Genomic DNA, 11,893 nt, shown 5'->3' with positions numbered 1-11,893 from the left:
TGCACTTTTTTTCACCAACACAAGACTGGATTGCTGATTAAAGCTATTTTTTCCCATAAAAGGTTTCTTTTAAAGATAAATATCCAGAGTTAAAAAACCGAATGCCCCGAAACTCAGTGATTTTACTCTTATGGGTGTCCCATGGGAATAATGGGTCAGTAACCTCATGTTCCTGTTTCAAGGGCTCTGCTACACTGCTGACATTCCTTTGAGGTATAGCCCCTGCAAGTGGGAACATCATGGTACCTCATGGGGATGAATTCTAACTAAGAGCTCTGCCTACAAAGGAAAGAAGGATTTAAATCATTCAAACTATTACTCCTGTGAGGAAGCATAACATCATTTATAAAACAGAAGATTTAACTTGCTAGTTAAACACATGCTAGTATCAGAATTTGTGCTAAAACTTATTTTTTTACGGAAAACATACAGCAGGGTAGTGTTCCTGCATCAAAACCATTGTAAGAACATAACCCCTAATCTTTCTGATATTTCAATTTCAGACACAAGCTCTCTTCTAGCACCCACTTTTTGTAGACTGTTGCAACCTTCTGTTAGATTGCTCCCACACCTCCCAGCCTCTGCAGAGCATGATTGCTGTGATTTCTCTGTCCATTTTTCTGAGAGGTTTTTTCACCACATACACGTGCAGTCTTCTCTTACTGCATCAATCCAACGCTCAGCTCCTCACCCACCCTCCACATCTCAGCCCTCTCCAATTGTTTACTGGTTTATGATGCCATGATGACTTGCACATGGCCTTCTTTCCTCGCCGGCTGCCAAATTCAGCTGCTAATTTTTGCAATCTTTTGACATGCCTTTGTACCTTCTTCTATTCAAAGCAGTTACACACATTAAATAATCTCCATAATTCGTAGTATTTAATTTTGTCATTGCCAAAATGTTCTCAGCAGCAGAATCGACGCTTCTGATAAATGCACAGTCTTCAGTTTTCTCTCTTTTCTTTGGTTGCGAGAATGAACCGTTTTATCTTTGTTCCTTCTGTAACATCATAATTTCCATAATTCATTAACAATTCAAGAGAAGTCCCTTTGCTTGTTTCTCATGCTTTTTGAATCTTGCTGATGCCACAGGATACTGCTGTTCTTTCACCACCAACACAAAGCAAGTACAGTCCCTGCTGTTTTTAACTGAGCTATCTCAGTTTGGGTGCAGTATTAAATCCAGCTACAGTGTGTTGTACTGGTCTAGGTATCCATCAGGTCTCTTGAGTTTTCCATCTTCCTCTGTGAAACTGCATCACAGACACATTGACTTTCATGAGTGATTTGGAGCACTTCATGGGCTAAGCTCTGGTTTAATTAATTTGTGCCTAAGTTTTCAAAGCTGTGTAAGCACTCACTGAAATGAGTGGAATCACGCAAATACAGAAAAAGATAGAGAAGTACACAAAGTTATTTGCAGACTCATCCAAATAAAATTTTTTTTCTGAGTGCTCAGTCAGGTTTGAATCGAAATCACAGGGAGGTGGCAGGAAATCAGGTTATCAGAGCTGTCAAAAATGATGCGTGAAGAGAAAGTTTAAAATCTAAATCTTACAGCTTCCTCATTTTCCATAAATTTGTGCAGTAATGAGCCCAAAAACATAGAAGGCACCAAATAAGTGAAGCGCCATTGGCCATAGGAATTCATATTATCAGATTTTTCAATCTGTATTTACTAATAAAGGTGAACATGCATTTTTTTGTTTTCTCTGACACTGGATGTCAAGTGAAGGAATATGTCTGACATTGCATCGAACCGTTCAGCCCACCTCCAACATTCTCATTTCATCATACCTCAAAAGTGAAATCAATATCTCCACCTCAGTAATACTTGACAGATGATTCTGCCTTGGAGAACACAAGCCTGTTCCATGTCTTTCACTGCACTATGCAAGAAGATGGAAAAGAAGGATCTTTATGCGAGTGAGAAAAAAGACTATGGCCTTGTAAGGCATCATAATCATGTATCACTACTCCCATACCTTATTTCAAGCAAATGCCAAGTTTCCATGTTGTGTCATAGCCATTTGAAGTATTCAGCAGTGCCTTCCAGCATTTTGAGATTAAATACCCATGTTTATACTATCCAATAAAATTAGTCAAGGATCTTTTTCTAGCACTGAGGTCAAACAGAGTGAACCATCTCCTATCTTACATCTGTTTCTGTACATGCCTAACCACCTTCCCCAGTTCAAATTGCTTAGTGGGAACAGTCCCTGGCTGATGCTATTTCCTGCTCCAGCCCTTACAATCGGCATGGACCAGTCTTGTCCTGAGGATTGCACTAGCAGCATGGACTGTACTCATAGGCAGTACTTGATCCCATGTCACATTCCCAATTAATTTACCAATATAGGAAAAATCCTCTAGGTCTCTTTCTTATAGCATAACAAAACCTAACAAAATATTTTAAAAAGTGAAAAAATAGCCTAAAAAATTTAAAAAAATTAAAAAATAAAAAAAAAAGAAAAAATATGTATTTATTGTGGACAAAATGTGCATGATTACTTACAGCACAGGCACTAGGCCTTAGCAGTTGTACTCACTTTGAGGAGCATTCATCTGACTGAAACTGGTTGTCTCCAACACCTACCTTTCATTAGACCACCACTATCTCCTAGTAAAGTGTGGCTTTTTGGATGGGATCATTTCATCCTAAAATGGATTTCTAAAGGATGTCAGAGGTATTGCAGAGACATTGAAAGTGTCTGGTTTTAAATGTAGATGCATAGACACTCAAAGGGTACTGCATGTCTAAAGTGAATACCTTCAAGGGTAAAGACAAAATTAACTATGCCCTGAAATTTATGAACTCTTGACTTTGGAACTCTAATTTCCTCAAAAATCCAGCTGTTATGTATTTGAGAAACATCTACAGGGTGTTTAATGGTTGAGTCAATGCCTCACTGGGTTTTGGCTAACAGCCTTTTCTATGGTGATTTGGAAAGTGCCTATAAGCAGAATTTTATTGCATAAATCCCTTTGGTTTTGAATGAATATTAGCTGCATGCTTTGTGGATAAAAAGCATTATGTGCCACAAAAGCCACCCAGTATCATTTATCTTCTTTGAATTTCTGAGTCTAGGAAAACAATGGTAATCCCAGTGATTTAGTTAAAACTTTCACTATCTTCAAGTGTTATCTGTGAGGAATTGGGCTGACAGGAGGGAAGGGGTGAGGCACTGACAGATGTCCAGGTGCTCTCCAGTATCTTAGCTTTTTTTAAAAAATAAAATTTAGACTCAAGCAAGGACTTTAGGGAGATGCAGATATAATTTAATAGTATCTAGATGGAGGCAGGTCCTTAAGTCCAAAATCCCATCCCTATCCCTGGAAGTGTTCAAGGCCAGGCTGGATGGGGCTTTCTTTGAACAACCTGGTCTGGTAGAAGATGTCCCTTCCACGGCAGAGGGGTTGGACTGGATGATCTTTAAGGTCCCTTCCAACCCAAGTCATTCTATGATTCTATGAAAATTTACATCCAAAAAACCTTCTTTCACCAAAGGAGACACTTAAATTTAGAATAAATGACCCCATTTGCCCCACAGAATCTTTAGGTAAACACAATTATGCTTCTAAGAGCCAATCAGATCCAGTTTCTGCCCTTAGATATCTGGTTTAGTTAAGGTCAGTGATGATCAAGAATTTGGCACTATCTGCTGGTCAACAAAACATTAAAATGAGCAAGTGTATTAACAGCTCTATGGTTAAGCTGTTTACAAAACTCAAGTGGTGATTCTTTATATATTGTTTTAATTCCACACCCTCTATCTTGTACATGAAAATTAAAAAACTACTTTCCTTCAGAAGCAGAAAACTCAGGTTCAAGCTAGCCCTTTCTCAATTTCTACCATCAACCATGCTGCAGAAGGCCCATGACATCAGAAAACAGGGTAGAAGAACTCAAAATCTATGAGATAGCATTTCCTACCAGATGGGAAAAGGAGAGTCATAAATCCCTGAAGTGTTTCACAGGAAACAAACAAAAAAAAGTAATTCTGTTAAAAAACGATAAAAATAATAAACTAATGAAATAAAAATCAGAAATAATTCGGGGCACCTAAATCTAGGGCAGTTTTTCATTCTATCTGTATGACCAGAATATATGATTCACATGTATATGATTGTTAGAATTAACCAGGCTTTGGCACATATTTCTTTGTATAGAAAACTTGGTTTTCTTTAAGTTAAGATTCATTCTTTTAAATTATGTATACAATTTTCACCTCCAGCAGACAGCTCCAGGTGGCATCCCATGGACCTGTTTTCCTGCCTCAAGCTTCTAAAAACTTGAACAATCTGGAACTTGAAACACACTTCTCTGCTTGGTATCATGTAATGATTAGCTCGAGGCATCTCCCCACTCACACAGATGGTTATTCTGGATCCTGCTCCCTGGGGAATCAATATCAGATTTTGAGCAAAACACCTCTAAGCTCCTACCTCTCTTCTTCCTTCATTCTCTGACATTTTTGGCATTCTTTCACTTTAGAAAAATAAAAAACTTCCCCGCAGTTTGGCAATGACTCTGATTGGATATCTCTATTAATAGCAGAGCTGAGTGAGTAGTAAGAAATTAGGCTCTTTTTTAAAAATCCAAAACAGAAACGTCCATCAGAGGGAGGCAGCTTCCACAAAGCTGAGCCTTATTTAAATTCACATCCTGCTTTGAAATGAGCTGCATAGCTTAATTGCATTTGGTCAGTCCATGGAATTTCCATTCTCTAATTAAGTATTTGTAACCATTTTAGTGTAGACTCCTTTAAAGAAGGAAAAAAAACAAACCACAACAACCAGAAAACAAACACAAAGCTCTCCTGCTTTCTTCTTTGGTTGAGAACATGGAATAATAATAATGATCTGGAGAGGTGAAAAAATTGGATTAATGAATTTTGGAAGACATAACCCTGTTTGGTTGCTTTGGTTTGACTTTGATTAGGAAATTGTGCTTAGGCTAAATTGAACTAACATGTAATTTGTCAGCTGGACTAAAAATGCTGTAATTGTTCATTTGCTCCTGTCACCCTAACAGAAGAAAAATGAAAAGCAAACTTGCCAAAGCCTAGCTGGGTCTCTGGCTTGTTTGAGTTTCTGTGTGAGGGCTCTTGAGGGGGAGACCAGAGCCATGGCCTGTTGCCATGAAGACATGTCCCATCACATGGGGAGACTTTTCTACCATCTACCTGAGGTGGAAGCACCACCTGGGAAAAAGATGCCTCAGTTTGGCTCTGAGATATCACAAGAGGCAAGGAATTGCTGCTCTGAGGGACTTGAGTTATTTTATGTTTAAGTGATGTTTAAAGTATTCTTCAATAATTCTCAGGAGAGGGAAAGACAGATAAAAAGAAGACCTTGTCCACACTGAAGCAGGCAGGTTTCCTAGAATCATAGAAAGGTTTGGGTTGGAAGGGACCTCAAAGACCATCCAGTTCCAACTTCCCTGCCATGGACAGGGACACCTTCCACTAGACCAGGTTGCTCAAAGCCTGATCCAGCCTGGTCTTGAGCACTTCCAGGGAAAGTTTGGCTGACTTTCACTAAGCCACATGAGATGCTTACTTGCTAAGCCCTGCAAGTGATACGTTTGGGGCAGCTCAGATAAAACGTGACAGTAACATCAACAGCCAATTTGCAGTCTATAAAACAGCTCTCTGCTGGTAGTAGTTGGCAAACTCACAGGAGTCCAGGAGGGCTCTCACTGCAGGCAGGTACATTTTAATGGCTGAGTACACAAAGGGCCATTGGGGATCACTGGTAGCAGGATCAGGGAGTGTGGCAGCATCACGCTTTGCACACAGGTCATGGGTATCTTCAGTCACAGTGAGCTGGTGCCTGCAACTGTCAAAGTTGGACTCTATAGCTATATCTGCATTAATAAATTAAATAGTGGTGAGGCCCAAACACCACCTCAGTCATCAATGCTGTCACACTCCAGGGCCCACCAATGTCAAGGGGGCTTTTAGGTGCTTTCTGCTTAGCTGGAGCGACACACACAGATTCCCTGTGGCAGTAAACAAGCTGTAGGCAGGAAGAATAACAGGGATTCCCAAGAAAAACACCCCCAACAGAAGTCAGAATCCCAGGGCTTCAGAGAAGAAATTCGAACTGTAATAAAAAAGGATTGTGCATGTATCTTGGAAGAAAGAATTACTTGATTTGTTAAGATTTGTTCAGAGACTAGACCACTCCTTGGCTAAGGAACAGCTGCACAGGCTTTGGTGTTATTTCTTCCAGAAGACAAAGATGTTTTGTTACTGCTCTCCTGCTGCTCTTTGTATGTAGGAGGAAAGCGAGGAGCAGAATAACTGCACATTTCTACTTTTCTGTCCTCTGTTCTTTTCCCTAATTGTTCCTCCTCCTTCCTTCAGCCATCATCTGCATAGCAGCAATCAGCAGGAATATGTGTTCTTTAAAGGAGAAACAAGGTCAGTCCCATCCCAAACTGAAAGCTGCAAGCAGAGAGAGATCCTGCAAGGAGAAGTGCGGCTGCCACTGGATTTGACCTCCACTCATAAATGCTCTTAGCCCATGGCATGGTATGCTCTGAAATTGTTATGGGCTAAAATATTTACATTTGATCTTTGGCTTCACAGCTGATGGCTTTTTGTTATTTTGAAGGTGAAAGATATAAATTAATAGAGCTTATTATAGCTGCTAATATTAGCTACATTTTGTAGATTAGTAGGTTAGATAATAAAGTTACATGAAAGAGAAAGCATATTTTCTGAACAGGTTCTCCATTACACACCACTCATCTACAGGATTTGGAGTCTTGTAGCAAACCCTCTTGTTTAAGAATTCTGTTCAGGAATTCCTGTTATTTTCTGTCATCTTTCAACAAATTTCTTTCAGATTCAAATTCCCTGTATTGGATCTTTAACTGAGAGGCCGTGGCTTTCTTAAAGGAGCAAAAGAGTTTGAAAGAAATCCTGAGAATTAATATTCCGACTAAAACTTCCCTACAAGTTCTGAAAAGAAATTTTGAGTCCTAACCTATGTTTTTTGAAAAGAGAAGTTCCAAACTTGACTTGTTTTATAGATCTTACTCAGCAACATAGTGAATAATACTGTCCAGTCATTGAAAGTTATGATCTTCCTATGCTTCTTTTTCTTTTTTTTGGTGCACATAAAGGATTATCAGATCATACAATCACAGAATCACAGAATGTTTGTGTTGGAAGGGACTGTAAAGATCAACTAGTTCCAACCCTCCTGCAGTGGGCAGGGACACCTTCCACTAGATGCAGAGACTTATGTGACACAGTTCTTTTACTGATCTTAGATTTTTTTTTATAGTACCTCCAAGACATCTCTTTAAAGTTACACACTAGGGGATTCAAGAATTTTAAGCAGTATGAACCATGTTTCTACTCATGTTCTTGTAATCACTTTACTCTGGGTGAGTGTTTGACAAGGGACTTGAGACAAAAGATGTGGAAACAAAGAATAAGTGAATTTTTCCAATGACCTTGAACTGATGCCATGAGTAGCACGTGTGTCCATTTCAGTCATGTGGCACTCATGAGTCTATAGGAGGTTTAAATTACTCTAGACATTTAAAGCAGGCTGAGCTACACTACAGACTCTGAGAATTTAAACAAAACCACTTAGAGGATTTTAAGTAGTTTGAGCATTATCTTTGCCTGGCTGAGCTTTACTCTAATGGAAACTAAATTTAAAAAGAAAAAAAAGGGTCCTTATTAAGAGGATCTTTTTTTAAAGAATGAAGACTTAACTGAGAACAGTGTATTTGGGAGAGGAGGAGGTTAGATGTGGTAGGAATACCTGATTATAAATATCACAGGCCTGATGGCTTTGGATCAAGGATTTTAGCTGATGTTGAACCATCAAAGTTAACTATAGCATTGAAGTAAATAAAATTTGGAAATTCAGGAACCAAATTCTGCTCCAACTTGGGAGTTACAAAGTCTGTTGCCCATGTTGCTTTTTATGTCAGCAGCTCCCAGGTATTTTCTTTTCATCCCGCCTCTGTGGATTTTCTTACCTCTGTGTAAGGCAAAAGGTCTGGAGAAGATCATAAAGAAACCATAAGGTCCAGCCCCTTCTGAGAGACACATCCTAAGGCACGCCATACATTTCACTGGCCCTTAACCCGTGTGGGTGGATGGGCATTTGCTTTTTTAAATATTTTATTTATAATTTATGTAGAATCAAGTCATATATACCAAATCTCTGTTCAGATGCAGCAGGGCACAAGCACATGGGGAGAAAGGAGATGCTGGCCCATTTCACCTCACACAGATGTTGAATTGAGGCCCACAGATAGATCTGCCTGGCTCCCCATGGTCCTTCCAGCCACGTTAGATCACCCCTGCTGGGTGACAACGTATATTTTAAAAGGTATTGTGGGTAGAAACACCTAATGATTAAAAAAAATAACCCTAATGATTCAGGAAATAAATCCACCTTCGCATTTCTTGATTAAATTAATCAAACATTGACACTACACACATATCCAAATATATTTCAAAAACCAAACATCGGCTGAGCACAAATTATTGTGCATTCTTGAAAGATAACTGCACTAGGACAATGAATGAAGAGGAATTGGATTGAAAGCTGGTGGCCTTTGCAGATAAATGAGCTGATACAAGCAGTTTGAGTTGATACCAATTCATGGCATTGTGCAGTTAAAGAAACAAAGAACAAGCACAAAAAAAAAAGGATTAATTTAATTGCTTGAAACGAGAATCTATACTTTCCCAGGACTTCAGAGTGATATAGGAGAATAAGCTCTCAGTTACCAAATATAAGGCATGTAGTCCTGACACAAAATCCTCAGTTTATTTTGCATTTTCCAGGCCTTTTTTCCCTCCCTCCAAATATATAAATATCCCTTTCCAACTCTTTTTCCAGTTTGTCTCTATTTCTACTTTTTCTGCCTTTTCTGCTCTGAGGGTATCTGGATGTCTGATATTCCATTAAAGAATCACTTTAAACTATACTTTCTGGCTTGGCACGTGATAACAAAACACAGAGTGCACCACTAATTGTTTTTGTGTCCACCGAGGCTCTTTCCTAAGGCTGGCCCATATCAGGGGTCACACATCATGCTGGCCATGCACTTTATTTACTAGGGAAAACAATTAAGAAACCAGTAGCAGTGTTTTCCTGAGATTTTGCTAAGTTTTATTCCTGGATACTCACCTTTTTAGTGAGCATTGACCTTCCTGTTAGAACAAAAGCATAATTTGGGATCCACCCCGCATTCTAAAATGTAATTTATGTGTTAATTCATCTGCAAATAATTCAACCCTGTCTAGAAGTTAATGTTTAAATTGACCAAATTAAGGTGCTGTTGCAGAAAATTGAGTCATATAAATGATGTGGAAAAAGAAAGTGTAAGAAAGGTTTTTCTGTGAGACAAAAATTACTATCCAAGAGCATCAGATTGGTCGATGACACTTTCAGCACTTGCAGCAATATCAGAATTGCTCACAGAATTGTTTAAATTTTTTCTGTATTCATCCATCAGTCAGTGCCTCTGCAGTCAGGGCTTCGGAGCCAGTGTGGGAAGGGGAGGGGCAGGAAGATTGTTCAGCAGAAGCTGCTTTATTAGCAGTTCCATGTTATATTCAGTTACAGTGACTGAGATTTCTCTGGGAATGTTTGTGTACTCTGCAGGAACACACAGGCTCATAGAGGAGTGAAAAAGCCATGCCCAAGCCGTGTTTCCAGGCCTGGCTGTTGTGCCAGTGGGATTTGATCTGTGTTACTTCACTGGGCTCCTCTAAAGGGTTGTGAGCTAGCAGCAAGGAAGGAGTTTGCTGCTTGGCCTTTTCCTCACTGCTGAACACTGAATAAATTGCAAAACCAATGGGAAAAGGAAAATGAGATTGAGCTTTTCTTTAGGAGCCGCTGAATGTGCTCAGGGGATGGTGCTGGGCAGGTCGGGAGAGCATAAGGAGGAAGAGCAAGAGGAGGAGGAGGAGGAGGAGAAGGAGGAAAGAGCCTGCAGCAGGGCAGGCGCTGCAGAGCATGAAGTGAACTGCTCCTGCTCCAGCCCTGCCACTGTGGGTGAGCAGCTTAAAGAGGCAAATCCATCTCTAACCTCTGGCTGACTCCCAGCCTTCTCCCACTGACTGAGTCATAACAAAATGGATTTTGCTTCTGCTAGTTTGCCACTTGCCTTCACTCTTGCATAACGTGCAAGTGCATTAGGAATTACTTCTCACCATGCGAGGGATCACGTGAGTTTCTTTTTAACCCACCAACCTCAACCCACAGAGCAGGTACTCAGTAATACACTGAGGGTAAGGGAATAAGCTGTCTTCGTCCACTGCTCCAGTGTTTCTCACGCCACATTTCTCAGCAACTGAGAGTTATCCTGTCGTTTGACTTGGCATGGAGCTGGTTTTGCTTGGCCTGGAGAAATTTAAGCTTATGTAATCAAAGAATCATAAAATAGTTTTGTGTTGGAAGGGATCTTAAAGCTCATTTATTTCCAACCCCTCTGCCATGGGCAGGGACACCTTCCACTAGACTAGGCTGCTCCAATCTGGCTTTGAACAATTCCAGGGATTGGGCATCCACAACTTCTCTGGACAACCTGTTCCAGTGTCTTACCACCCTCACAGTGAAGAATTTCTTCCTAATATCCTGATATTGGAGTGGCCACTATGTTTTCCAAAGTAAATATCCTCCTACTCACCATACCACAATTCTCTTCCCATAACCTTTTTCTTGGGGAAGAGGTTTGCTTTTGCAAAAACTGCTTTAAACTTACAGCTTGGCTTATGTGTCCTTATTCCATTTTGTCAGCTGGTGGTGCCAGGAGGGAGAGGTGGTTTGCTGCCAGGTGACAGCCTTGTAGTGCTCAGGGAGGTCCACTTAGTGGCAGGACTCTGAGCTGGAAGCTCTTTGCTGCAATTAGCAGTAACTCTCTGAAGGGTGGTTGGCAGGAGGGTCCTGCTGGGCAGGCAGGAGGCAGCCAGCCTTTCCCTGTGCCAGGTGTCATAATGTCTTTCCTGGACCTGGTGGGAAGATCTTGAAAGAAGCAGGGTGGGAAGGATGTTAAATTTCTGCTCTAACTGGGAGGAATTGAAAGAAGCCAGAATTGTAGGGGATTTTCCTGGTAGGAGTAATTTGCACAGAGCTCTTTGGCACATCTACTCCTGTTGCTGGTGGGTTGCAGATTGGGAGTTGCAGTTGAGGCAGAGAGGGTTTGTTGGGGGGCTTCTGCTGCTCCCAGTGCTGTGACTCCCCCTAACCAGAAGGTTAGGAGAAACAGAAGGGCATTTGAGGGGGCAAGGTGGAGAAAAGGAGAAGGATGCACATGCCAGGGCTGTCCAGGGCTTCTGGACATCCTGTTCCAGCATGAGTAAGCATTGCACTGTGGCAGCTGGACTCAAGATCTATCTCTAAGTTTAAACACTTCCTTTAATCACTGCAGCATCCTACCACTGTGTGTTTGCTGGATCCTGTTCATAAAATATTTATCATGCTGTTTCTGCATCAACGAGGTCTAAACCACACTGAAACAGGAAACAAAGACTTGCCTTTAATAGGATAAATGATATTTTTCTATCATTCATTAACTACCATTTTCCTTGCTGCATGAAAAAACTTGTTATGTTCTGGAAGAAAAACAGATGTAGAAGACACTGGACATCCACAGGACAAAGACATTATTTGTCACAATTTAATATTTACTATAGGAGGTGTATGCAATGATGACCCAAGGGGGTGTCCTAAATGCTGCAAGATCTCATGAAGATTGGACTAATAATACGTATTTATCTCCACTGGAGATGCCGGCTAATGGCCATGACAAAACTCTATTATGATATTAGATTATTGTTTTCCGATTACATAAGGTTCAGTTTGCAGAGGAAGGGAATGCAGCAAGATAATTTCAATATCAAAGT

Source organism: Lepidothrix coronata, unplaced genomic scaffold, assembly GCF_001604755.1.
Source record: "Lepidothrix coronata isolate B3197 unplaced genomic scaffold, Lepidothrix_coronata-1.0 Scaffold39, whole genome shotgun sequence".
Lineage (NCBI taxonomy): Eukaryota > Metazoa > Chordata > Aves > Passeriformes > Pipridae > Lepidothrix > Lepidothrix coronata.
The sequence above is the reverse complement of the archived record's forward strand: the minus strand, read 5'-3'. Positions refer to the sequence as shown.